Raw genomic sequence first — 26,649 nt, forward strand, 5'->3', positions numbered from 1 at the left:
GCGGGTTTTTAACGTGGCTCCCCTCAAGACCAGCACCCCCCCACACTGCCTCTCCTACACAGATGGATTCCACTTTGGGGGTCAACTATTTGGGCAAACCTTGAGGATTAATAAGGGAAGTTAGTAATTGGAACCATGTCACCCAAGGGCCAGCCAGAATGCCAAGTAGCATGTTTTCCCTTGGGCAAGTTGTACAGAACGGGGTCTTTTTAAAGACAAATTTAATTTTTTTGAGGAGCATGTGTAGTCCTAAGACACAAGGATCCTGGGGGAAAAGGCTTCAGGACCCTGAAGAAGGCAGAGCATCCTCCAGCTGTGGATGGGAAGATCCTGGGTGAAGAAAGGGAAGTAGGATGGAGCCCTTGGGGAAGGAGAAATTCAACCAGAGGGCTGACTAATCCCTTCCTGGTGGGGCTAATTATTCCTCCTAATCAGATGCTAATGTCAGTGGCTTCTGAATAGCTAAAGAAAGTGTGGTTATTGCCCAAGGACAGAGTCCTGGAGACCCCCAGTAATCACCACTCCTGGAAGTTGGAGAAGAGGAAAGTTAGGGAACCAAGAGCTTTCTCTTCAGATATCCCAAAGGCTGCCTGCAGAAAGAAGGTTTGGTTTCATTCTGCTTGAATATGGGAGGCAGATTTAGAACTAAAGGGAAAGAAACAGATTTTGGAGGTGGAAACGGTGGGATTTCAGGTCTGCCTAGATCAGCATTCTCTTGGATCCAGCACCCAAGGCATGAGTGAATAGAGTTCAGTGGGATCTTTGAATTTGGATGGGAAACACATTATTTTCACTAATCTGTAACTGAAATTTATTATTTCCTTCCAATATGAACCATTATCCTGAGGAGTCTACAATACACACAGAAAGGTTCAGAACTTCTGGATTAGATGTGGGAGGCAAAGGAAAGGGAAGGAGCAGTTAAAAAAAGAAAAGAAAAGAAAAGAAAAGAAAAGAAAAGAAAAGAAAAGAAAAGAAAAGAAAAGAAAAGAAAAGAAAAAGGGCAAAATCCCACACTAAAGAAAGCAACCCAGAGATTTTTGAATCTGGGAAATGGAGAAAAGGGTGATGGCCATATTGAGAAGAACTTGAACAGCTGAATCAAGTTCTGGAATGTCCTACCAAGCTGGAAAGGCTTTGAGAATGGGTCTCATTGAGAATGATACCCACTGATTCCTGAACTCATCCAATGACTAATTAATGAAGTTCCCAGAGGTTCCTTACCAGCTTGGGTGCAGGGTAGGAATTTGGGGGCAACAACAACTTGTGAAAACGTTCTACCAGTAAAGGTGGTTTATAATCAACTTGGGCACAAGATAGGATCCACACTGACAAAATAATGGCTCTTTAATATATTCAAGAAGTGTTTTATATTCTGCACCGTACTATTTACAAGGAGTCATTGCTAACTGAAGCACATTTCAATTTTTCATAAGCGTTATTTACCTATAAATTGTACATTAACATGTACCTTCATTACCATATCTGAATAGTATTTATAATTTCTACAATATAAATCTGGCAACATTGTAATTGATGTCCTTGAAATAACGTATTCTCTGAATGTAGGATTCAATTTCTTTTTTTTTTTTTTTTTAACTTTTTAGTATTTACTGTTTCATATCATTCATTTTTTTATTAGGGTTTTTTTATATTGCTTTTACAATAAAAGACAAACTCTTCAATTTGAAAAGCCTTCAAAATCAGTATCCAATCTTCCTTTCCAGGCTTTCTTTAAATACTGCTTCCTTTCATGAATTCTGTTTGGTCCTTGAGAAGATTGGTCAAATTCATCTACTTTCTGGTTCCAGCCTCTGTGCACCAAACCTGGAGTGTCTTTGTTCCTCACCTCCCCTGTGGATTGGGATCCTTTCTCACTCCACCTCTTAGACTCCTTAGCTTCTTTCAAGGCTCATGCCTCATTCTGATTAGTGATGTTTCTTTCTGTCTGTCTCTATGGTTGGGTATAGTCTAATTGGTTTACCAACTCTTTCCTCCCAGTAGAATGTAACCTTCTTGAGGACAGGGCCTGTGCTGTTTTTTCTATCCCCAGCAGTTATCATTAATACCTTTTGGATTTGGTAGGTACTTAACAAATGCTTACAGGGTTGACTTGAACTGTTCCATAGTTATTTGTATACATTCATATTTAACTTTATAATCTAATCCCAATTATTCACAAAGACCCATCAAGTTTGGGTTTTTAGTACCCTCCCTACACATTCTCCTTCTTATCCCCAACAGGGTTGTCACATAGTAGATCCAGTAGAAATACTTGTCAATAGACCTTAATCTTAAAAAATAACTCCCACTTTTATTCATTTTCAAATTTATTAAGTGTTTTCATCACTCTGTGAGGCAAGTCATGCATTTTACAAATGAAGAAGCTGAAACTCAGTTGAAACAAACAATTATTATTATAGCTAATATTTATTTAGCACGTTTTATGTGCCAGGCCCTGTGGTAAGTGATTTACGGACCAGCCTTACAACAACCCTGGACAGTGGGCGCTATTATAAACCCCCATTTTAAGGTTGAGGTAAATAGTATTACTTTTATTAATGGTGTCATTAATAGTTCATTAATAATGTCATTTGCCCAAGGTTACACAGCCAGGAAGGGTCTGAAGGTGTATTTCTTCCTGGTTTCAGGCCCTGGGTTCTATTCCCTGTGTCACCTAAGTGATTCTTCATCAGCCGTGGGCTGCTGGGTGACACGAGCCACTGGGCAGGGCTAAATCTGAATAACTAGATGAGTGTGGGGCCCCATAGGATGATTCTGGGGTTCTCGTTGACTTGGCTTGAAAACAGGCTGTTTTTTCATGTCAACAGGACAGAGGGATTGGAAGTCTCACCTGTCCAAAAATTTCCTGTCCTGGCTGAAGTGGCAAATATTTTCCACAGTTTACCCTTAACGTGCACTTTTTACCAAAATAAGTGTCTTTCAAACTTTTAATTCATTCATTTATTTATTCATCTATCTATCTATCCTTCTATCTATCTATCTATCTATCTATCTATCTACCATCTATCCACCCAGCTATTCTTTCTTTCTTTCTTTCTTTCTTTCTTTCTTTCTTTCTTTCTTTCTTTCTTTCTTTCTTTCTTTCTTTCTTTCTTTCTTTCTTTCTTTCTTTCTTTCTTTCTTTCTTCTTTCTTTCTTTCTTTCTTTCTTTCTTTCTTTCTTTCTTTCTTTCTTTCTTTCTTTCTTTCTTTCTTTCTTTCTTTCTTTCTTTCTTTCTTTCTTTCTTTCTTTCTTTCTTTCTTTCTTTCTTTCTCTATCCATCCATCTATCCATCCATCCATCCATATATCCATCCATCCATCCATCCATCCATCCATCCATCCATCCATCCATCCATCCATCCATCTATCTATCTATTTTGCTGAGGAGTAAGACAAGCCAGAGTCACTTAGGAGGAGAAGGGGGAAAAGGGAGGTCGGTTGGTGGCGAGCCTCATGGAGTTTCATCTTTCTTCTTTACTTCTCCTTCTAAAGACCAAGGACTTTTGCTGATCCTGACTGGCTGATTCTGAGGTCAACAGGGAGCTAACTTGGACTTGGCAACAATAGATGGTTGGTTGTGGTCCTTTCTTCTTTCTGAAGAACAAAATGCCACCTGCATGCCCGGTCAGGGAGCAGTGTGTCTGGCTGTGGCTGATCAGATGGGTACAAACTTGGACGGTGCTGCCGCAGGGTGGGCCACAAATAGTCCACGTGCACATTCGGAGTGGGGAGGTCTCTAAATTTGCACATCCCGAAGACTAGGAAAAAAGTGGGTGGGCGCAGATTGCCTGGGGAACGTTATGGCCTAGAAGTGTAATGGAAAATTATTGCACTATGAGAAATTATATAGATGAAGAATGAAGAAAAGTGTGGGAGTTTGCATAGAAACAATATCGAGGAAAATGAGCTGAACCAGGAGAACAATATGTACGGTGACTATAATAATAGAAGGGACAAGATCACCTAAGAGAAGTTGGATTCTTACTGTTCCCTTTGAGGGAAGGAGGTAGGGGACCACAAAGGCAGAATACTTTGGGAATACAGGCCTACTAGTGGCTTTGCTAGGTCAAAGGGCATGCATGATAACCCTTGATTTAGAGTGTCCCCAAGTTTCACTTTGCTCTTTTGTCACAATGGAGAATTGTATGGGGAAGGGTTCAGGATGACTAATATAAAATCAGCAGGCATCAATAAAGTGAATTATTAAATTAAATATAAATTAAATGATTAAAAATTATTTTAAGTTGAAAAAAATGGACAAGCTAGAGCACAGGTACGTAGTGTCTTCAAGTTGGAAGGGGCCTTAGAAGTAATGTAGCATAAACCAGATTGCCCCCTACACTAACCATTATAAATTCAGCTTGAAGACCTCCAGTAATGGAGAAGTCACTATCTTCAGAGGCGACACTTCCTGCTCTTCAGTAGCTTTCATTTTCCAAATGCCTGGTTCCTAACTAGAAATCGGGAGGTGTTCAGAGCACCATTTGGGGATTAGGAAGATCCGAGTTCAAGTGTGCCTTCTGACACTTTGAGCAGTGTGGCCATGAGCAAAAATCACTTTCTTTAAGTGGAAAATGAGAATAATAATAAAAAGAAGAAGGAGAAGGAGAAGGAGAAGAAACTGCTGCTGCTACTTCACAGGGAGTTTGGTTGTAAAGATAAAATGAGATATTGATAAAGTGTTTAGCATAGCTCTCAGCATAAAATAGGTGCTCAATCAATGCTTAATTCCTTCCTATTATTCCCAGCCTGTATCTCTCTAGACAACATTCACCCATTATTCCTAACTGTTCTTTAATCAAACAAATACAACAATTTTGATCCTTCTTTGCCATGGCAAACCTTCACAAATTCGAAGGCAGCTCTTGCCTCTTCCCCAAGCTTCATTTGTTTGTTGCTTTGCTTTGTGGGGTGAATATTCCCATCTCCTCTGACAGCTCCCTGGTTGGTTTGGACTCTAGCCCCAGAGCATCACGGGCACTGACTTTCAGGACAAGTGGCAGCTTGTCAGTGTCCTTCTGTAGCTCAGGAGTGAAGAAAATATTCTCCAAGAAGTGGAATCCATTGATTCCACTTGAAGGTAGCCTAAAATGACATTAGCTTTTTGGCTTAACCTTGTTAACAACCATTGATTTTATTTTATTTAGTCTTTTATTTTCCCCAATTACATGCAAAAATAATTTTTAACAGTTTTTCTTCAATAATATTTTATTTTTCCAAATACATGCAAAGATAGTTTTCAATATTCACTTTTGTAAAACCTTATATTCCAAATGGTTCCCTTTCCCAGCATCCCCTCTCCTTAAGACAGCAAGCAAACCGATATAGGTTAAACATTAACATTGTTTTAAAACTTTGACTTCTAAATTCCTTACTTGCTTCTCTTCCACCCCACCTCCTTCATTGAGAAGGCAAGCAATTCAATATAGGTTATCTGTGTGCAGTCATGGAAAACACTTTCATAATAGTTATGCTGCACAAGAAAATAGAAACAAAAAAACCCTTAAGAAAAATAAAGTAAAAAATATATACTTCAATCTTTCCTCAGACATTCTCCTCAGTTCTTTCTCGGGGATGGAAGCTTTTTTCATCCTAAGTCTTTCAGAGTTGCTGAAGCTAAGTCACTCACTGTGGATCATCTTTTAATATTGCTGTTACTTTGTACGTAGTACATTTCACTCTGTTTCAATTCATATAGGTTTTTCCAGGTTTTTCTGAGAAAGTGCCCTGCTCATCATTTGTTATAGCACAATAGTATTTCATCATGATGACATATCGCCATTTGTTCAGCCATTTCCCAATTGATGGGCATCTCATCAATTTCTAACTCTTTGCTCCAGAAAGGAACTGCTATAAATATTTGTATTTCTGAAAAAGAGTCTGTATACTTCATCAGTTTGCCAAAGGGTCCATGATACAAAAATATTAAGAATCACTGCTTTCTCCTTTCTTCTTTCTTCTTTCTTTCTTTCTTTCTTTCTTTCTTTCTTTCTTTCTTTCTTTCTTTCTTTCTTTCTTCTTTCTTTCTTTCTTTTCCTTCTTCCTTCTTTCTTTCTTTCTTCTTTCTTCTTTCCTTCTTTCTTTCTTTCCTTCTTCTTTCTTTCTTTCTTTCTTTCTTTTCTTTCTTTCTTTTCTTTCTTATCTTTCTTTCTTTCTTTCTTTCTTTCTTTCTTTCTTTCTTTCTTTCTTTCTTTCTTTCTTTCTTTCTTTCCTTCCTTCCTTCTTTTTTCTTTCTTTCTTTTCTTTCTTCTTTCTTTCTTTCTTTCCTTTCTTTCTTTCTTTCTTTCTTTCTTTCTTTCTTTCTTTCTTTCTTTCTTTCCTTCCTTCCTATTCTTTTTGGGATACAGAACAGACCTAGTAGTGGTACTGCTAGGTGAAAGGGCATATATGACAATCTTTGATTTTATAGTGCCCTAAAATACCCATGACAGGTATATGGTGGAATTAGCTTGAACCAGCTCATAAGAGATGATGGTTCAATTTTCAGTGGGAATACTGCACTTTGGAAATTGGTAAATGCTAAAATCAGGACTTGATTAATTGTTTTGTGGATTGTCTAAACTTAAGAAAGTGATGAAGAAAATGTTAATGCAGACTAACCTTGAAAATGTCATGGATATTATTTTCATATATACATTTGTATATATATGCATATATATTTGGGCACATTGCCAACTGAACATATTTTTTATGTGAACTCTTGTCTAGATATGAATTCTTTATCCAGTATTTGTGCAATCGATTTAATTTAACCCAAATCTACGATTTTATATTTATCCCTGTTAAAGTTCGTGGTATAGAATTTGGCCCATTATTCTAGCTGGTTGAAATCGTTTGCATTCACTTTCTGTCATGGACTTATTACATAGTTCTCTCTGCTGTCATTTGGCAAGTATATCATTGATGCTGTGAGCCAAGATAGAACTTTTGAACAATAGTGGACCAAGAACTGGTACCCGGCACATTCTACTGGAGACTGTGCTTCTCGTCAACATTAGTATATTAATCATGGCTCTGTACTTGATTATCCTAAATCTACCTAAGTCAGCTAGAATAGGGCAGCTAAGTCATGATGAGACCTGAACTGTCAAGTGAGGAAAAAGCTAAGAAATTCACAGGTATTAACTTTGAGAACAGAAAACTTCATGGACATAGTTATTTTCTTCCACTATCTAAAGGACTAAGGAAAATAGACATTTTTCTTGATTTACAGGGCAAAATTAGGATAAATAGAAGTTGCAGGAAGCAGATTTTTGCCCAATAAAAGGTAGACCTTAAAATTTATATTAACATGTCTACTTTTAATGTTGCCTTCATTTTAGAATATAGCCCTCTCCTTCATGAGATATCTTTTGTGACGAAGAAGAAAGAATGTTAAGGGAGGAAAAACAATTCAGGACATCATCTGAGTCTGACAGTTTATGCTGTATTCCACACCCAATCCACCTTCTCTGCAGAGAAGGTAGAAAGGTACATTTTCTCAGCTCTTTGGGGTCAATTATAACAGTCATTATACTTATACTGAGTTCTATTTTCTTTTCTCTTTCCTTTTTTCCTTTTTCTTCTCATTCTCTCTTCTTTCTTCTCCATTACCCTTTCCTCCTTTCCCTTCTCCTCCCTTTTCCATCCTACTTTCATTTTCCCTCCTCTTTTCACCCCCTTTCATTATAGGAACATCTTTCAACAATGGAAAGAAATTGCTTTTTGAAACAATGAGCTTCCTGTCACTAAATGTATTTGAGCATAGGCTGGATTACCATATATCAACATCATATATTGTACAGGGGATTCTGGAATTGAGGGGACTCTTAAATCCCTTCTATCTCATAGGGTCTATATTGTTGTGATTCGGAGTCACAAGAAAACTTGACTAAGTTAGCAGAGACACAAAAACAAAGAAACAAAAAATAACCCCTCAACTCCCCTTCCCTCCAAAAAAACCCACTCAGATTTGTGCATTTGTGCAAACTGCTTTATCAGTGATACATTAATTCTGGGTTTTGTACCTCTTACAGAATTATAGAAAATGGTGATCATGAATAAAACTAACTGTACTTTCTGTATTACCTTTGTAATTGTATAGCTTCAGTCTGGGTCCCAGTGGGGGAAACGGAGAATGAGCAGATGATGCAGAGCAAACGTCACTGCTCTAATTAACTCAGGCTCAATTTCTGTTGCTTGATAGGGCACAGAGTACAGGAAATAATGATCTCAGAAATATTATCTTCACATATAAAAGCTGATATAAAAGCAAGGAAGAAATAGCCCCAGGGCTGACACACTGAAATGTCAAGGTAGATTCAAATTGTTAACCTTTTTGCTTCTGAAGTTTAAATAAAATGCTGTTGTCAAACCATTTTAATCCATTCTTGCTGCCTTCTTGACAGTAAACTCTGCACGTTAATTGTGTGTCTGTGTGGAAAAAATGAAAGCATCTTCTCTGATCAGCTCAAAATTTTAGTCCCTTTTTTCTCAGAGTTTTTCCAGTTCAAATATTTTAGTAGAGACAAAGGACCCACTCAATGGATTTTTGGTGACTATTTTTGTTATTTCTTTCATTTGTTCATTCCCTGTACTATTGCATTTATGTGTGTGGGAGGAATGGAGGAGAATATATTTCAGGCAAAAGAAATACCGTGAAAAAAGGCACAGAAATGGAAATCAAGGAATGGTTCACAAAGTTGTCATTTTGAAGGTGAAAGGGGCAATGGGGAATAATGAGAGAAGAGGAGCTATAGAGGATGTTGCTTTTGATGATGACTGTACATTTAAATCAGTCAAGGAATCTTTTAGTAAGGTCAAGTGAGTTAATTTGTTCAAGATCATATAGGTAAAAAAGTGGCCGTCAGGATTATAATCCAGACTCTTAATACAAATCCAGTGCCTTTTCCCACTAGGCCAGGACTTTAGAGGTGAGCTACTAAATATCGGGAATAATTGTAAATTCTTGAACATCTTACGATGCTGTTTTGTATTCTAAGCAATTCAGGTGCTGGATTTAGGGTGATGGCCAGTGACAAATCAGTATTATGTTGAAAAGGGATAGTCATCCCAAGGACCCTGGGATCAAGGGTCCCCAGAGTGCTTCCCTTTGCAGGCTTCTCATTCATTTCCCCTTCCCTTTGCTCTCCAAGTTCTCCAAACTCAGTGGGTGATTCGTTTCACTGGCTTGGGAATTGGAAATTTCTTCCTCTCTCTTGGGTAATCTGGACATCAAATAAAGGATTATCATTGGTGAATTCCTTGTTATCTTGGGTGAACCTGCACTTTCTCCATCTCAGGGATTTGAATGGTCTAAGTCCTGAATGTTACCCTTTCCCCCTTGACCTCTGCGCAAAGACCAGCTCAGGTGGTCAGTCTAATCAGTCTCGTTGCCATGGAGATGCCACTGAGCCCCAGCTTGGCATTTGGGCGAGAGGCCGAATTGCTGGAGAATTGGGACCCACTCCCTCCTCCAGGAGGTGATGGCAGCTGAGTTGGCTCCGTCCTTCTGCTCATATTGCTCTATTTCCTATATTAGAGACTGTGGGTTATGTTGCCCCAGAGCAATAACTATTCTTAATCCAACCTGTGAAAATGGAAAGGAGGGGACAAATCCAAGAATTGCTATAGAGGAAAGAAGGAAGGGGAGCATTTTTAGGCTGAACTTAATTTTTAAATTCCATTATTTCACAGCCATTAACATTTTTGCAAAGCATTTTATTGCTTTTACCAATAACATTGCCAAAGAAGTATGGAACACCAGAGTGCTGTAGAGAGACTTCATGCCTCTAAGTATGCAGTAATAATTGACTCCCTCCATGGAGCCTGGCAAATTCGACTTCATTTTGAAATGCAACTTTCTTAATGAAACTTTCCCTGACTCACTCAGTTATTAAGAGCCTCACCCTTTAGACCTCATCTATACTTTATTTTATACCCCTCTAACACACTGGCAATTATCCCCATGTTAGTGTCTTCCTCTGATATAATTTATAATTTACTATATTAAATATCTGTGTGTGATTCATATACACCCATCTCTCTAGTTGTCTGCAGAGGTCAATGACTTGCTTGTGCTTTTCTTTGTATCTTTAGTACTTAGCATATAAGAAGCACTTAATAAATGCTTCTAGATCTGTGAATAAAATATTAATATTTTTGTTTTATTTCCATTCCACTAATAATAGCTAGCATTTATATTGTACCTATGATGTACTGGGCACTATATTAAGGGCATTGCAAATATTATCAAATTTTTCCTTTGTTATCGAATTTTTCCTTTATAAATGTGGTAGGTAGGTGCTGTTATTATTCTCACTTGGGGAAATTGAGGCAGGCGGATATTAAATAGCTTGCTCCGGTTCATACAGCCAGTTAAGTATTTGGGGTGAGATTTGACCTTGGACCTTCCTGGCTCCAGGAAGTTTAGACGTAAACTCAATGAAAGTAGTAGGGAAATGCCCTAGCTGGTAGAGGGAACTGCCAGGTGAGGAATCTCTCTACCAGTAGAAATCAGTACCTTCTCTGTAACTTATAATATTAGAGAGATGCCAGTGACACTGAGAGATTAATTCCCTCGCCCACAGCCACAGAACCAGAGATTGGTCTTGAAACCAGATCTTCTAGGCTTTGAGGCCCGTTTTGTGACTTTCTTTAGTGTCTACTACACTTTTCTGAAGCTTCATAAATATTTGCTCCATGAATGAACTGATAAAGTTGTGATGCTCTTGTTATTTCTATATAATCATAGTTGTTCGTATAATTTTGCTTTTAAAATCTATATCCATTTACAGCTTTCCTCAATTCTTTGTATTCTTTGTATGTGCACATTTTTTTGTGCTGTAACAATTTATTACATTAATATATAACAATTTTCAGCAGCTCCCTAATTGTTTTATATATATTCAAGTTAGTGAAAAACAACTTGAATTTTTTTGAAGTGTTTTTTCACTTTTTGCTATTATAAATACGGCAGTTATGACTATTGTTAAGGCAAAGAACATTCATCCTTGTGTATTTGTCCATCCTCGGTTTCCTCCTCGGAGAATTTGATACTGACATAATGGGGCCTACCTATGATCAACATGACTTAGTGAGGCTGACAAGATAGAATTCTGTCACTGCTCCTTTTTCTTTTCCCCAAGTGAAACAGGCCCAGTCATTTTAATCTCCTGTTGTATGGAATTTCTCTTTATCCCTGCTGTACACACAGAGACTCAAATTATCTTGTTGACCTTCATTAGACCTTTATATTCCTGCTATCTCTCTTTGGAGGTAAGGTGACTTCAACTGAATGCATTATACATAAAAGGTGAGGTTGCCCCATTGACTTGTGCCATAGCCTCGTAACACTTCGCATATTATCCATTCAGTTCTTAATATAGTCTAATTTATTCACTTTTTTGACCGCTGTCGTGCATCGAGCAGATGTCTTTATTGAGCTGTCCATAATAATGCCTAGATCTGTATCCTGAGAGATTGCAATTAATTTAGATTCATCAGCATGTGAGAGTATTCGAAACTGCCCTTTTCAGAGTTCATATATCTGTTTCCCAATTTTCTATAATTAGTTTGATGTATTTTGTGTTAACTAAAAATCAGAATGCATAAGATTTACCAGGAATTCATATACAGGATGCTCATTTGTGCTCAGACCTGCTCTTCTAAAACAGGGTAGAATTTTATTTTGCATGATTCTACTTGTTTTTTACATTAGGCTTTCTCACTGCAATTTCTATAGTCTTTGTTATGGCAGCCCCATTTTTCAGGGATTGTCGGGGCTTCAGATGGATGGACTTTGCAATTCCTTGTCCCTCGGCTCATGTAGCTGTGGCTCTTGAGTTCTGATGAGGTGCTAGTGACAACTGGGAAGTTCCTGCCCAAGGAGGGCCGGCATTGTCACGGACAGAACTGAGATGAGTCAAGAGCAGAGTTCTGGAGCTGAAAGGCCAGAAACCATAGTGGGTATCGGAGGTGGAAGCAGGACCAAAACAGGATGGTGGTGAAATGGGAGGGACGTTGCAAAGGGCAAGCTTTATTTTGTGGCCTTGGGATCTCATGTCTAGTTCAGGACAATTGGAGATTTGTCAAAGTGCAGTACATTTTAGAACAACCTCACATCTATTCCAAGTTCCTCATTACGTCAATAAAGTGGTGGATGCCCAATAAAAGGAAGAGTTTTTCTGAAAAAATATTATGTCTACTTTTAATGTTGCCTTCCTTTCAGAATATAGCCCTCTCCTCCATGAGATTTCTTTTGTAATGAAGAGTAAAGAATTACAGGGGAATAAACTGCTCAGACCTTATTATTATTATTATTTTATTATTATAGCTTCTTATTTCCAAGACATATGCATGGGTAATTTTTCAACATTGACCCTTGCAAACACTTCTGTTCCAACTTTTCCTCTTCTACCCTCCATCCCCTCCCCTAGATGGCAGACAGTCCCATACATGTTAAACATGCTAAAGTATAAGACCATATTATTATTTTAAAAAATAGTGAGCATGACAATATCAATAACTGCCAAATTGTATGTCTGTTTTCCTATCTCTATAAATTTTTTATGAGAATCATCTGTACCTGAATTGAAGATATTCTTGATGAAGATATTTTGACTCAAAAAAGTAAAATTTCATCAAAATCTCTCTCCCAATGGGGTGCTTCCTAACAAATATGTAGAATACAAAAAAAGAGAACTTTGGTAAATTCTCTTTTGATTATTAGAATCAAGTGAAACATAATGTAAGGACCTGGATTCTTACCACAGGTATTTGCCATTATCATGGAGGATGCCCAACGCAGTGTTTAGTAGAAAAGGGATCAGACATTTCTGTCTGAAGGTGACACTTGTGCCGAATGTGTTAAGCCTTGGACCACTGTACTCACCTCCCAAATGAGATTTGTAATCATTCAAAAGAAGCTTTCTTAACTACCCATACAATGAAAAGCAAGTAGATAAAGAATGCCCGTGTTCTAGATTATATGTAGTTGGATGAACAACCCACAGAAATCGTCTATTGATATATTTTCCTTAGAAGCTATGGCTAGATAATGAGTTGGGCCCAAAATTAAACAAGAGGAAGAGGAGAGCACAGTGTTTTTTCAAAAATAGTTTTTATTTGTGTCTTTTGTTTTGATATCTCAGACATTTCCCCATGTGTTCCATGTCTTTTCCCCTCCCAAAGAGTCTTCCTTGATAATAATTTTTAAAAAGAATATGAAAACAATTAGAAAACAGTTTGTCGAAAAAATTAACATTACATGAATTAGTCCATTTTTGTGGATTTCCAATCTCTATAAAGGATTGAGGAATGAGGTACCTTTTTATATCTCTCATTTAAAAGCCAAATTTGTTCTTTGTAATTTTGCAAAAATTCATTTTTGTTTGTCTTGTGATGATTGTTCTTCTACTTACATTGTTGTAGTCATTGCGGGTATTCTTTTCCTAGCTCTGTCTACATCACCTTGCATCAGTTTGTGGAAGTCTTTCCATGCTTCTCACACAGTGCTTTTATTGGTCTCAGGTTTATTTGTGAAACAAAAAAGCAATTTAAAAACATCCGTACTCTTACAGCCAGGCTGAATGGTTATGGATCTTGGAATGTGTCAGTCTCTGAGAATTAAGGGTGAAAGTCACTCAAAGTGCAGAGGAAAGTCTATAGGGAACATGATGAAATTGCATATTGCTGACGTAAAATTGTTCAAAAAGGATATCATCAAGGATGTATAGCATTCCCCAAAGTTGGACTTTTGGTGCATTCCCTGTGGAAGGTTAATGGGGAAATTTGGACAAGAGTTGTACATGGAGCAAAAGTATAAACTGTACCAGCAGATAGTTAAAGGACCTAAGTTCCTATTTTGTGAAGATTGGTTGGGAAAAATAGAGGTTTTTCTTGAGAAAATTTAAAAAGACAAGTTAGATGTTTCTAATTATTTAAAGGACTGTTATGGGGAAGTGGGTTTAAATTTGTTCTCTTGGCCACATATTGAAGAATGGGGAATAATCAAGGGAAATGACAAAGAGGAAAATGTAGGCTTGCATTTAGCATTTGGAGCTGTCCAAAAGTTGATGGAGCTGCCTTGGGAGGCCATGGTTCTCATTTAACTTTATGTTTTCAAGGGGAAGATTGGCTGACCATTTGTAAGTAGTGTCATAGATGGGAGGGAATTCTTCCTCAGGTGTATTTTGGACTAGATGACTTTCCAATTCTGATTCTCTATCATTTTGTGATACAAAAGGTTATACATTGTTCCACTTATTTAAAAAGGGAATATGGTATCAGCAAACCATAAGCCAATGAGCATGACTTTGATTCCTGGCAAAACTGTGTAATATATTATAGAAAGGACTCTCAGCATGAAGGAATGGGTCCCTTGGGATAAAGGAAGTGTTAGTGGAAAGATGGGGAAATGTACAGAAAAGAAGGAAAGTGCTTTATTAAAGGCATACATTATCTAATCCACAGTTTGCTTGGAATTGGCGGTTACCCTTTTGGTTTGTCGATCTTTTTGGGTAACAGGAGACCGTGGAGACAGTTTTTCCCATCTGCTCCCACTTGCTGTTGCCACCTAAACATGTCTGGTACCAACCCCAAACAATATTGTGTGGATTTTCCCTGGACAAATAGCCATCATTGTTGTTACATGAGTAAAATGATTTTGTTGGTGCTTTTAAAACGCACGGCAGAAAATACTCCTTAATCCTTGTTGTGCTATCTTTTGGGGTCACTTTTCTGATATTTTTGTTGTACCCCAAGTCTCCTATGGATTATTAATGATTTGTGACCTATTCTTTGGGAACCACCGATGTCAACAATTTAGTCATACCAGACAGTGTTTCCAGTGGGATTTGAAAACTACATAATGCATGATCCATGATCGTCTTGGAGAAAACAGATGGTTCAATTCCATTATGGTTGGCATCCTAGCTAGAGCCATCCTATAGACCATTATGATTGCCAGATATTTTGCTTTCATAGTTTTCATTGATAGCTAAATATGCATTCAACCAAAATGTAAAATGGAAGATCTTGCCTCTTTTTGAGTGGATGTACTCTGTCTTTTAGATTATTTAATTTACCACTTGTCAAGATAAAAAGCCCAAGATATAGGGGAAACTTGTAACAGGTGTATTGTATGTTTTTGCTTTCCCTAGTAACAGATGGTGCTGAAAGAAGATCATCTCAATGGGGTCATTATGGGATAAGGCACAGGAATAAATAAACAAAATTATATGTTTCAGATAAGACAACAGGGCTTGGTCATCAGCCCCGTCATCTGGAAAATAACACATGCCCTGAGCAGGTTTACCTTTTAGCTGAGAATAATTATTTTAAAACTTCAGCACTTTGCCTTACCTTGTTGTTTTTTTTTTTCTCTTCCTTTCCCCCCATAAATCACTACCTCACCCTCTACCCGCCACTTCAATCAAGCATCTTGCCACTCATTTGAATTATTGGTAGTGTATTAAAAGGACTGAAAGTGACATTATTAGCAATAGTGCTTTGTGCTAAAAGGGAGAAGGTAATTTTCCTAAGAGTTCCTTTCCAGACATCCCCATGCTACCACCCCCTCCATCTCCCAGCTTTTTACATTTTAATAGATTTGATAGAGACCTGGTCTTTGATCTTGTTCTCTTATAAACAGAACACAGAAAGGCAGGTTAATGTTGGCAATTCTACACCAAAGTATCTCGATATTTTGCTTGAAGGACACTCTGTGAAAATAACCTTTATTTGTGAGGAGGATATTATTATTTTTCATGTAAAGCTAATTATCATCTTGCTTGAAATATTTGGTCCAAACACTAATGTATATAGAGACATGTTTGTAAATCCAAGCTTACTTCAAGTTATCTTTACAGGTACACAAATGTAAGCATATATATACACATATTATATATATATATATATGTATATATATATACATATATATATATATAAATAAAATAAACACAAAGACATTAAAACTGTAGGTCATTAGGACGTAAACTTATCTGCTTTCCCTCACTTGTTTAAATTTTATTTGCTAATATTACAACCTCAGCAGTATTTGAAGAATATTGTTTCCTTGGCCTAATGCAATTTTTTCCACATGATGTGCTGTTAATCTGGTCCTTATCTCCACTTCACTTGCTGACACCACTGTTTAGTTGGTTTGGTGCTAAAATGCACGGAAAGCAAATACATATCATCTTAATGTTCTGCCTGATTCTTTAGCATGGTTTATATTCATTAACAGAGATTTCTGCTGTCAGGTTGGTAAATGTCCTTCACCCCCTTTTGAAAGGAGAGAAAAGGCTTCTAGGATGAATCAGATAAGAAGGTTGCTGAACGATAGGAGCTTTTCAAAAATAATATTTGTTCCCAAACCTTTGAATGTCTATGCATGGGGGGGTTATGAATGTATGTTTACGCCTGCCTGATGACATTTATCTTTCATGGTTCTCGGCATTATAATTATTGATGCTTTCAAAAACTGATTTTTCATATCCGGGACAAGATTTACTGTGTTGTTTCTTTAACTTTCCCCCCCTCATTTATCTGGATGGGGTCATTGGGAATGTGCCTGAATGATGCAGTTGAAGCAGTGATTGGAGTCCTGTTCAGAGGGAGCATTCATGGGTATGTTTGAGTTAATTGATTGCTGATTGGACCCATGTCTCCATGGGCTAAGGATGAAAGAAAAACAGATTATTTGCTATCTCAAATGTGGATGCTTCTCCATTTCAGTGTAGAGTCTGACTGGCCTCAAGGCTTGGGAGAAAAACCAGTCTCTTACCTCAAGATAAAAATCTCTTTTCAGAGATTCCTTGTTTACAAGATTTAATTAATCCCCTGTCCGGCTCTTTAAAAACATGGAGTCATTAGAGAAATGCAAATGTGAGAAAAACCAGCTCCATGTGCTATTTGACTGAATAGTCAAACAGAATCAGGAACCCACTGGAGCAGAAATGAAGAAATGATCCATTAGGATCAGTGGCCAAAGAAGCTGTGGGTCCCTTTTGTGCAGGAGAGAGATCAAAGAAGGCAGAATTGTCACACGGCTGATCTTATAAATTAAGAGTTTGAAAAATTATCATTCTGTGTGGCTAATTTGATCAAAGCAATCCCGACTTTATGGTTAGACAATTTAATCTTCTTAGGAATCTCTTCTGCCTGGTCTGGCTAAGGATTCAAACCTACATTTTCTTTATTTTTTTTTTTTTAATTATAAATTTTTCCTGGTGCCTTTGGATTTTTGACATCAGAATCATTTACTATGTCTCCTATGCCTAACTGAACACTTCTTTGTTACAAAGGAAAACAGTTAAACAAAACCAGCTGACAAAATCACTGCATCACTTAGCACTAAATGTGTTTTCATTCATTTATTCGTTCATTAGTTCATTCATCGCATAGTAAATGTGACAGTGGATTCTTTCTTTAGTTCATCACTTCTTTCCTGAATAGGGAAATGCATTTCATCATCTGTTTTCCAGGATCAGAGTTGGTCATTGCGATTAATCTGAATTCTGCTGCCCTTTAGTGTTGTTTTCATGGACATTATTATAGCCGTTTGTGTGTATTCAGATCTGCATTTTACAGGCAGGATTTAATTATTGCTAATATGTCATTTCTCACTTTTTGCATTGTCACCTTACCTTGATAGCACAATTATCTGTTCCAATTTAATAGGAATAAATTTACACGTGAACCGCTGCAAAACAAACATTGTTTTAGAAACCCTCATTTTTCTGTTCTATATTTATAGTTAATAAAGAGAGGAATTTTATTTTTCCCTGGTGACCACTTGTCCTTTGTTCGGTAATCAAGCAAGCCAGTCAGTGTGTGCAAATTTTAGCCTTTTTAACCTTTGCAGATTTACAAACTCTGTTATTGGTGTTTGACAGCGGCGGAGCGGTCTGGCAGGAAGCCAGAGAGGATTCTAATATTAACATTATGGAATATATCAACATATTGTGGGTGAGAAATTCTGGAGATACTCTCTCAGAATATGTGTTTCAGAAATGAAAATCAGGCTTATGGCTGAATATCAAAACTAGAAAATATACATTTTGAATAGGTATTGATATTATACATATGGACACCCGATAACACCATACTTATATCCACCCACAGAATAGATGTTTGACTGCAAGTTAGATATATGGATTTTTTGTCTTTTGGAGTCAGAAAGACCTAAGAATTTCCTCTTTGATACTTAAGAGCTTTATAGTTATATAAAATGGAGGGTAAGAAAACTGGTCATAGCTACCTCTTAGGGTTGTTGTGAAAATTAAATGTGAAAACGTATAGAAAGCATGCTGGGAAGTTTACATTAATATATACATATTAGTCATCACTAATTACTTTGATCCAACACGATGACCATCTATTAGGAAAGGTGACAAATTATTTCCTTAACAAACACATTGCTTATTGACATCTATAAAGCAATCGCATCGTGTACTTGTTTCAGAGATGCTGCCTTTGTTGGGAATGATTATGAAACGCTACAAATAGCCTTCTCCATCAGCAACCTCTCCTTCTTTTGAATATGTTCAAGCTTTGTGAATGTATTTCCTTTAGTTTTTTAATAACTACATGTCTTTTGGAGTTAAGTCTCATGAGTAAGGGGGTGATTAGTCTGTTGAATATCATACTTGATAACTGTCTAGCCACTTCTGTTCTCTGCTCTTGGCCAGGATCTGTCTGATGGTTCTGCTGATGAGCTTTTTGGTTGGGACCTCAGGTTACCCAAATTGGCCAAGTCAGTTGCTATGGCTGGACAATTCCATCTCCAGTTAAGATCCGGAAAGGGACAAAGGAAAAACAGAGGCTCCGTGTACCTGCAGATGCATGGTGGCCAGTAGCTTCCTGCTACTTCACCTGGCAACTTAGGACATTGCTGCTTCACTTAATGATAAAGACTTCTTAAGCACCTCCACTGTACAGGAGCTATCAGGAGAGAAGAGACAGTGGGAGATCAGTGGATCCCTCCTTGGGATGCGACCTTTTATGTTTTCCATAATCAAAATGGTCCATTTTATCTTCTTGATTGTTTCTAATCTCTGTTTGGTCCTTCATTCTTCCACCATAAGTAGATCTAAAGGATCATTTCTTTCTTGCTCTTCTAATTTGTTTATGATATGGCCGACCTTTTATGTTTGAGTTAAATATGTGGAATTTATCTTGTATAAGGTAAAAATGTTATATTAGATCTAATTTTTGCCAACCTATTTTCTAGTAATTTTTGTCAAAAAATGAATCCTTCCCTCAGTAACTGAAGTTTTTTGGTTTATTGAATACTCTTCTACTGTTTTCTTTTGATTCTTTCTCTATATTGTGCAGCTCATTGGTTTGCCTGTTGACTTTGCTAAAGTAAAAAAAAAAAAAAAAAGAAAAAAACCCAAACAGATAAAAAACTTGTGTTTAATCTTGGCTCAGAAACTTACTAACTATATTGGCAAACCTTTCACTTTTCCATGCCTCAGTTTCCTCATTTGTAAATCAGAGATAATTATGCTTTTATTACCTACCTCTTGGGCTTACTGCCAGAAAAGCACTTTTTAAAAATTATAGCTTTTTATTGACAGAACATATGCATGTATAATTTTTTACAACATTGTCCCTTGCACTCACTTCTGTTCTGACTTTTCCCTTCTCTCCCTCCACCCCCTCCCCTAGATGGCAGGCAGGCCCATACATGTTAAACATGCTAAAGTATATCCTAGATACAATATATGTGTGCGGAACCACACAGTTCTCTTGTTGCACAAGAAAAATTGCATTCACGAAAGGAAAGAAAAATAAAAATGCAAGTAGTCCACATTCATTTCCCAGTGTTCCTTCTCTGGGTGTAGCCAATTCTGTCCATCCTTGATCAATTGGAACTGAATTAGCTCTTCTCTTTGTCGAAGATATCCACTTCCATCAGAATACATCTTCATACAGTATCATTGTTGAAATGTATAATGATCCCCTAGTTCTGCTCATTTCACTCAGCATCAGTTCATGTAAGTCTCTCCAAGCCTCTCTGTATTCCTCCTGCTGGTCATTTCTTATAGAACAATAATATTCCATACCATTCATATACCATAATTTACCCAACCATTCTCCAAGTGATGGACATCCATTCATTTTCCAGTTTCTATCCACTACAAAAAGGGCTGCCACAAACATTTTGGCACATACAGGTCCCCTTTTCCTTTTTTGGGATATAAGCCCAATAGTAGCACCACTGGATCAAAGGGTATGCATAGTTTGATAACTTTTTGGGCATAATTCCAGATTGCTCTCCAGAATGGCTGGATTCTTTCACAACTCCACCAACAATGCATCAGTGTCCCAGTTTTCCCACATCCCCTCCAATATTCATCATTATTTGTTCCTGTCATCTTAGCCAATCTGACAGGTGTGTAGTGGTATCTCAGAGTTGTCTTAATTTGCATTTGTCTGATCAATAGTGATTTGGAACATCTTTCATATGAGTGGAAATAGTTTCAATTTCCTCATCTGAAAATTGTCTGTTCATATCCTTTGATCATTTGTTAATTGGACAATGGCTTGATATCTTATAAATTAGAGTCAATTCTCTATATATTTTGAAAATGAGGCCTTTATCAGAATTTAACTGTAAAAATGGTTTCCCACTTTGTTACTTCCCTTCTAATCTTGTTTGCATTAGTTTTGTTTGTACAAAGGCTTTTTACTTTGATATAATCAAAATTTTCTGTTTTGTGATCAATAATGATCTCTAGTTCTTCTTTGGTCACAAATTCCTTCCTCCTCCACAAGTGTGAGAGGTAAACTATCCTATGTTCCTCTAATTTATTTATAATCTCATTCTTTATGCCTAAATTCTGGACCCATTTTGATCTTATCTTGGTATATAGTGTTAAGTGTGGGTCCATGCATAATTTCTGCCATACTAATTTCCAGTTTTCCCAGCAGTTTTTGTCAAATAATGAATTCTTATCCCAAAAGTTGGGATCTTTGGGTTTATAAAACACTAGATTGCTATATTTATTAATTATTTTGTCTTGTGAATCTAACCTATTTCACTGATCAACTAATCTATTTGTTAGCCAATACCAAATGGTTTTGGTGACTGCTACTTTATAATATAGTTTTAGATCTGGTACAGCTAGGCCACCTTCGTTTGATTTTTTTCCCTTAAGTTCCCTTGAAATTCATGACCTTTTGTTCTTCCAAATGAATTTTGTTATTTTTTTCTATGTCATTAAAATAGTTTCTTGGGAGTCTGATTGATAAAGCACTAAATAAATAGATTAGTTTAGGTAGTATTGTCATCTTTATTATATTCGCTCGGCCTATCCAAAAGCACTTAATATTTTTCCAATTATTTAAATCTGACTTAATTTTGTGGCAAGTGTTTTGTAATTTTGTTCATATCATTCCTGACTTTCCTTTGGTAGATCCCCAAATATTTTATATTATCGACAGTTATTTTGAATGGAATTTCTCTTTGTATCTCTTGATGTTAGATTTTGTTGGTGATGTATAAAAATGCTGAGGATTTATGTGGATTTATTTTGTATCCTGCAATTTGCTAATGTTGTGAATTATTTCCAATAACTTTTTAGTAGAATCTCTTGGCTTCTGTAATCATACCATCATATCATCAGCAAAGAGTGATATTTTGGTTTGCTCATTACCTACTCTAATTCCTTTAATCTCTTTCTCAACTCTTATTGCCAAAGCTAGAGAAAATTATTTTTCTTGTAAAAATACTTGGTATTTTTACATATTGTAAAACTTGATATATTTTGGAAATAAGAGTAATTATTGTGATCAAATAAACTTTGCTTCTGGATGCATTTGACTTTTATTCTTGGTCTAGCAGTTGACTTCTTGTCTTGTTCATTCTGTCTTGGCTGCCCACTCATAGTCAAGTTCCTGTTAACTCGGTCCCTGCTTTTGTCCCTTTATACCGATCCCAGCCACCCTGAGTTGGAAGTCCTGCTTTGCTCTGTCTGTGGCTCTTGCCAGCTTTTTCTGACTGACCATTTGTTTGCTGGACCTTTGGCTGTTAGCTGCCATCAGTTTGCCTTGCTATTGTGAACTTTCTGGTTTACTGGACTGCTTTGCCCTCATGGACTTAACGGGATCATTCTTGCCTGCCTTCCTGGTACTCTTTCATGTGCTAATCTGCTAATGTGCCTGCTATGATGACTTGCCCTGTCTTCTTGGAGGGAAGGACTAGAAGTTATTCCATAGAAAGAAGTAAGTGTGTTAGCTGAGAGGATCGAAGGGGAGGAAGCACTATCATAGCTGCTTTCAAGTGTTGCAGAAGCAGATTCAAATCCAATCTGGAGTTGTAGATTGCCCTAAGAGAGAGTAGGTTCTTTTCCCCTGAATCCTTTGGGCAGATTTTGGATGAACATTTATTTTGAATGATGTAGAAAAAAATTCATATTCAGACACGGGTTGGGGTCCATGAGCTCTGAAGTGTTCTCCAGTACTGAGACTTTTTCTGTGATGCTGAGGCTGTAGTAAATCTCTGGTGTCCCTTTCTGTACCTGATAAGTAGTTGATAGCTCAGTGGATAGAGAACTGTCCTGGAGTCAGGAAGATCCAAGTTCAGATCCTATACTTCCCAGATTTATGATTCTGGGTAAATCACGTAGTCTTGGATTGCCTGGCAAAAGGATCCACTGGTGCTACAGGAGAAGGAAATGACAAACCAGCTCAGTATCTTTGTCAAGGAAACGCTATGGACACTTGGTCCATGAGGTGGGAGTCACAACAGAAAAATCTGTACCCTCTATTTTTAGTTTCTGTGAAATTAGATAATTTCCTCATTAACTTTAAATGAAAGGACACATTATTTTAGAGAGATTAACCTACAAGAAATTCAAGATTTTAAATCTTAGGTGCCATTTAAAAAACCTGCAATGCCTGAAGAGTTTTATGTAATTCATGCAACTGGCTATTTATACTTAAGATTTCCCTAAATAACCTACTAAGAACTGTTGAAAATGTCCTTCTCCTTCATAGAATCAATTTCTTATTTTATTTCTTATTTTAAGGAACGACTCACTAAATCTCCAGCATACTTAGCTAATGTTTCCTACAGCAATAATTTTTTTTTCTTGAAATTTCTCACGGAACATTTCATTGCTTTTTTTTTTTTTTTTTTAAAGTCCATTAAATATTTATTTCTGTGTTTTTTATATATTTAGCATCACAGAATTTTAAAGTTAGAAAGAACTGTGGTGGTCATGGAACCCAGCCTTAGTGCATGAATTTTCATCTCCAAAAACAGGTCAGCCACTTTTTGAGCACCTTTTATGATAGAGAATATGGTATTTTATAAGGAAGTTTGTTTAATTTTAGGTACGGCTCTAATTGTTAGGAGGTTCTTCCTTATATTGGGCTGGTGTAACTCTAACCGTCAGCCATTTGTTACTGGTTCTGCTCTGTTGGGCAACACCAAGTACATTTGATCCCTCTTTCACTTGAGAGCACTTGAGGTATGTGAAGGCAGCTATTATTTTCCTTTAAGTATCCCTTAGACTCCACACCCTCTCGATTTTGTCTGTGAAAGTGATTTGAGTCTCTCACCTGGTTGTTCTTCTCTGAATGGGATCCCATTGATCAATCTCCCAATTGTAAGGTAGAGCCCAGAACGATCACTGTAGCCTCGCTCTGGACCAGCCGTGACAGGGTTCAGGAATTGCCCCTCAGAAGAGTGGAAAGAAAGCATCCTCAATACCTGGCATATAGTGGGTTAATAAATGATAAATATTAATAAGTATTTAGTTAATGTACTGATTGCTAAGTTTGGAATAAGAGGGTTGGATTTGAATCCTGACTTTGGCATTGAAACCCTGGGGAAATCCCTTATCTGAGTCTCAGTTTCCTTATCTGTCCAGTGAGAATATTGGTGTAGATCATCTCTAAGGGCCTTTCTAACTTTAAATCTGTGATTCTATGACCTTCCACATTCTGGACATTATTATTAATGTAAACCAAGATCAAAAAGTCAAAGTAAATAATTACACTCTGAGCCACATTTCCAATATTTTATCTAATGTCAATTGGCACTTACTAATGTCTCCTGTAGATTTTTATTTAGACAGTTCTTTGTCCACATCCCCCTTTTTTTGGTGCTGTTAATCATGGCTTTCCTCCCATAGTTTGTTTGCTCATACCCTGTCCAGCCATCTTTATGTTTGAAAATCCTAATAGCTGCCATGTGTGTGCTGAATGGAAGGTCCATGCCTTTTATCTATAAAACTCCCATCAGCCTCATCCTCAAGGGCAAGGAAGGATACCTGGAGCGGAGGATGGCCCACTAGTTCCAGAAGCACAATGTGCAGTGCTAATTGTCGTGAAGTTCCCCCACAGAGCAGATCCAACAATCAGCACCCTCTGAGAAGAACAGATTGTAGCATTGTAATCTCTGGTCTGATCCAGCCTTTTTCCATTGATGCCTCTGGTTGTGTTGCTTGACTTGTTTTCCTGTTTTAAAATTATTGGTATATATTTTCATCATGTACTGAGCTCAGTATGGACACTACATACTGAATAATTTCAGTTCAATTTAATATGTATTTATTAAGCAAAATATTTTTAAGACACAAAGATATAAGCAACAAATTATCCCCTGACTTCAAGGAACTAGCATTCTATTGGTGGATACAATAAGTAAGATAAAGTGATAGGAATCTCTCTTTGGAGAAAATACCTGGGCTGAGCTAAAGAAGCTACAAAGTCCAGGAGTAAAGGTTAGGAGAGAGGGTGTTCCAGGCTTGGGGAGATATTTGCTCAGGTAGTTTGCGACAATTTGGAAGGAGTGTAAAGTGTACAAAGGCTGCAGGGTGGAATAAGGCTGGAAAGGTATGATAAAGGCAAATGGCCGCCATATCAGGCCGAGAAGTCTGTGTTTTGTCCCAGGGTCATGGGTGAGCAGAGGATGCTTGAGCAGAAAATTTATATGAAAGACCTAGGCTTTAGGAAGATTGCTTTGACAGGCTTGTGGAGGATGGATTGGAGACCGGAAAGAGGAAGAACAATTGGAAGTCTATGATGTATTCCATGATCTTAGAAAAACATGGATAAACTTGCATAAATAAAGAAGAATCAAATGAGCAGAACCAAGAGAATGTTGTATAAGTAATAATAATGTTCTTTCAAGAATAGCTTTGAGCAAATAAGTAATTTTGAGTGTTATAAATACCCAAATTTACTACAAAGGATATATGAAGGAGGATGTTATCTGCCTGCAGAGAAAGAAGAACTGATAAATAAAAGGATAGACTGGTTTTACATGTACAGTTATCCCTTCCACATCGGGGGGCTCCTCTCCTCTCCTCTGCTCTCCTCTCTTTTCCTCTCCTCTCGGCCCCTGCGATCTGGAAAATCTACATGACATTTTTGACCCTCCCAGAGAAGAAATCTGAATCATTATGGCATTAAAAGAAAATATATTGATATTATATAATACCATATCTGGACTGTATGCATTTTTAAGTTTCTATAACCTTTTTTTCATAAAATCTGCCATTCTTCAAGCATTGTCTGCGGCTTCCACAAAACTCCCCCTCAAATTGCCATTTAATTTCTTGTGCAATGGGGAAAGTTGTGATGTGAAAGTATTAACTAGCTGTCTTTTTGCCTTCCTTTATATCTCTAATACTTAGAACAGTGCCTGGCATATTAATGCCCGTGTGTAAAATTAATACATCCCAATGCAAGGAAAATAATTCAATACTGGTAGTTTTGGAGGAAGAGCACTAGTCGTTAGGGCACAAGGAAAGGCTTCATGCAGAAGATGGGGCATAAATTGTATCTTAAAGGAAAATAGGAGTTCTCTGAAGCAGAGGGAAGCACCAGAAGCATGGAAAAGGCTGATTCATAGCAACAGGAAAGAGCAAAGAGAAGACCAAGTGGGTTAGATTGTAGAGTGATGTCCAGTGAAGTTGGAAGTGGAGGATGGGGCCAGTTGATATGGGACTTTAAAAGCTAAATAGTAGAGTCTGTTTTGTGCTTGATGGAGTATCCTAGGAGCTTGGATTTTATCTGAAGTTGGTTGAGTAAAGATATCACATGGTCCCATCCACCCTTAAGGAAGATTATTTTTGGTAGCAGTGTGTAGGATGGAATGAAGTGGTGAGAGACTTGAAATAAGAAGACCAATTAGGAGGTTTTCAGTAAAATCCAGGCCAGAGCTGATGATGATCTGAACTAAAGTGGCAGCTGTGGGAATGGAGAGAAGCTCAGATGAGGGAGATGTTGTAAAGGTAGAAATGGCCAGATCTGATAACTGGGTACGTGGGGGAAGGCAGACCGATGAGAATGCTGAGATTATGAACTTAGCCCCCAAAATGATGGTGCCTTTGGCAGAAATAGGGAAGGAAACAAGCCCTGATCAGTGTGCTAAGTGATTTACAGTTATTATTTCATTTGATCCTCACAACACCTTGGGAGGCAGGTGGTAGGAATCCAATTTTTATACTTGAGAAAACTGAGGCAAACAGGAATTAAGTACAGGGTCACACAGCTAATAAATGAATCGGGATTTGTTTTTGTTGTTTGCAGTGATTGTGGTCTTCTGTTCTCAAAGAGAACTAATGACATCACGAGGGTGATATCTTGGCTTGATGTGAATTGGATATGACAGGGGCAGAACTGCACAAAAGTCATCAGCCAC

The sequence above is a fragment of the Sminthopsis crassicaudata genome, chromosome 6, assembly GCF_048593235.1.
Source record: "Sminthopsis crassicaudata isolate SCR6 chromosome 6, ASM4859323v1, whole genome shotgun sequence".
NCBI lineage: Eukaryota > Metazoa > Chordata > Mammalia > Dasyuromorphia > Dasyuridae > Sminthopsis > Sminthopsis crassicaudata.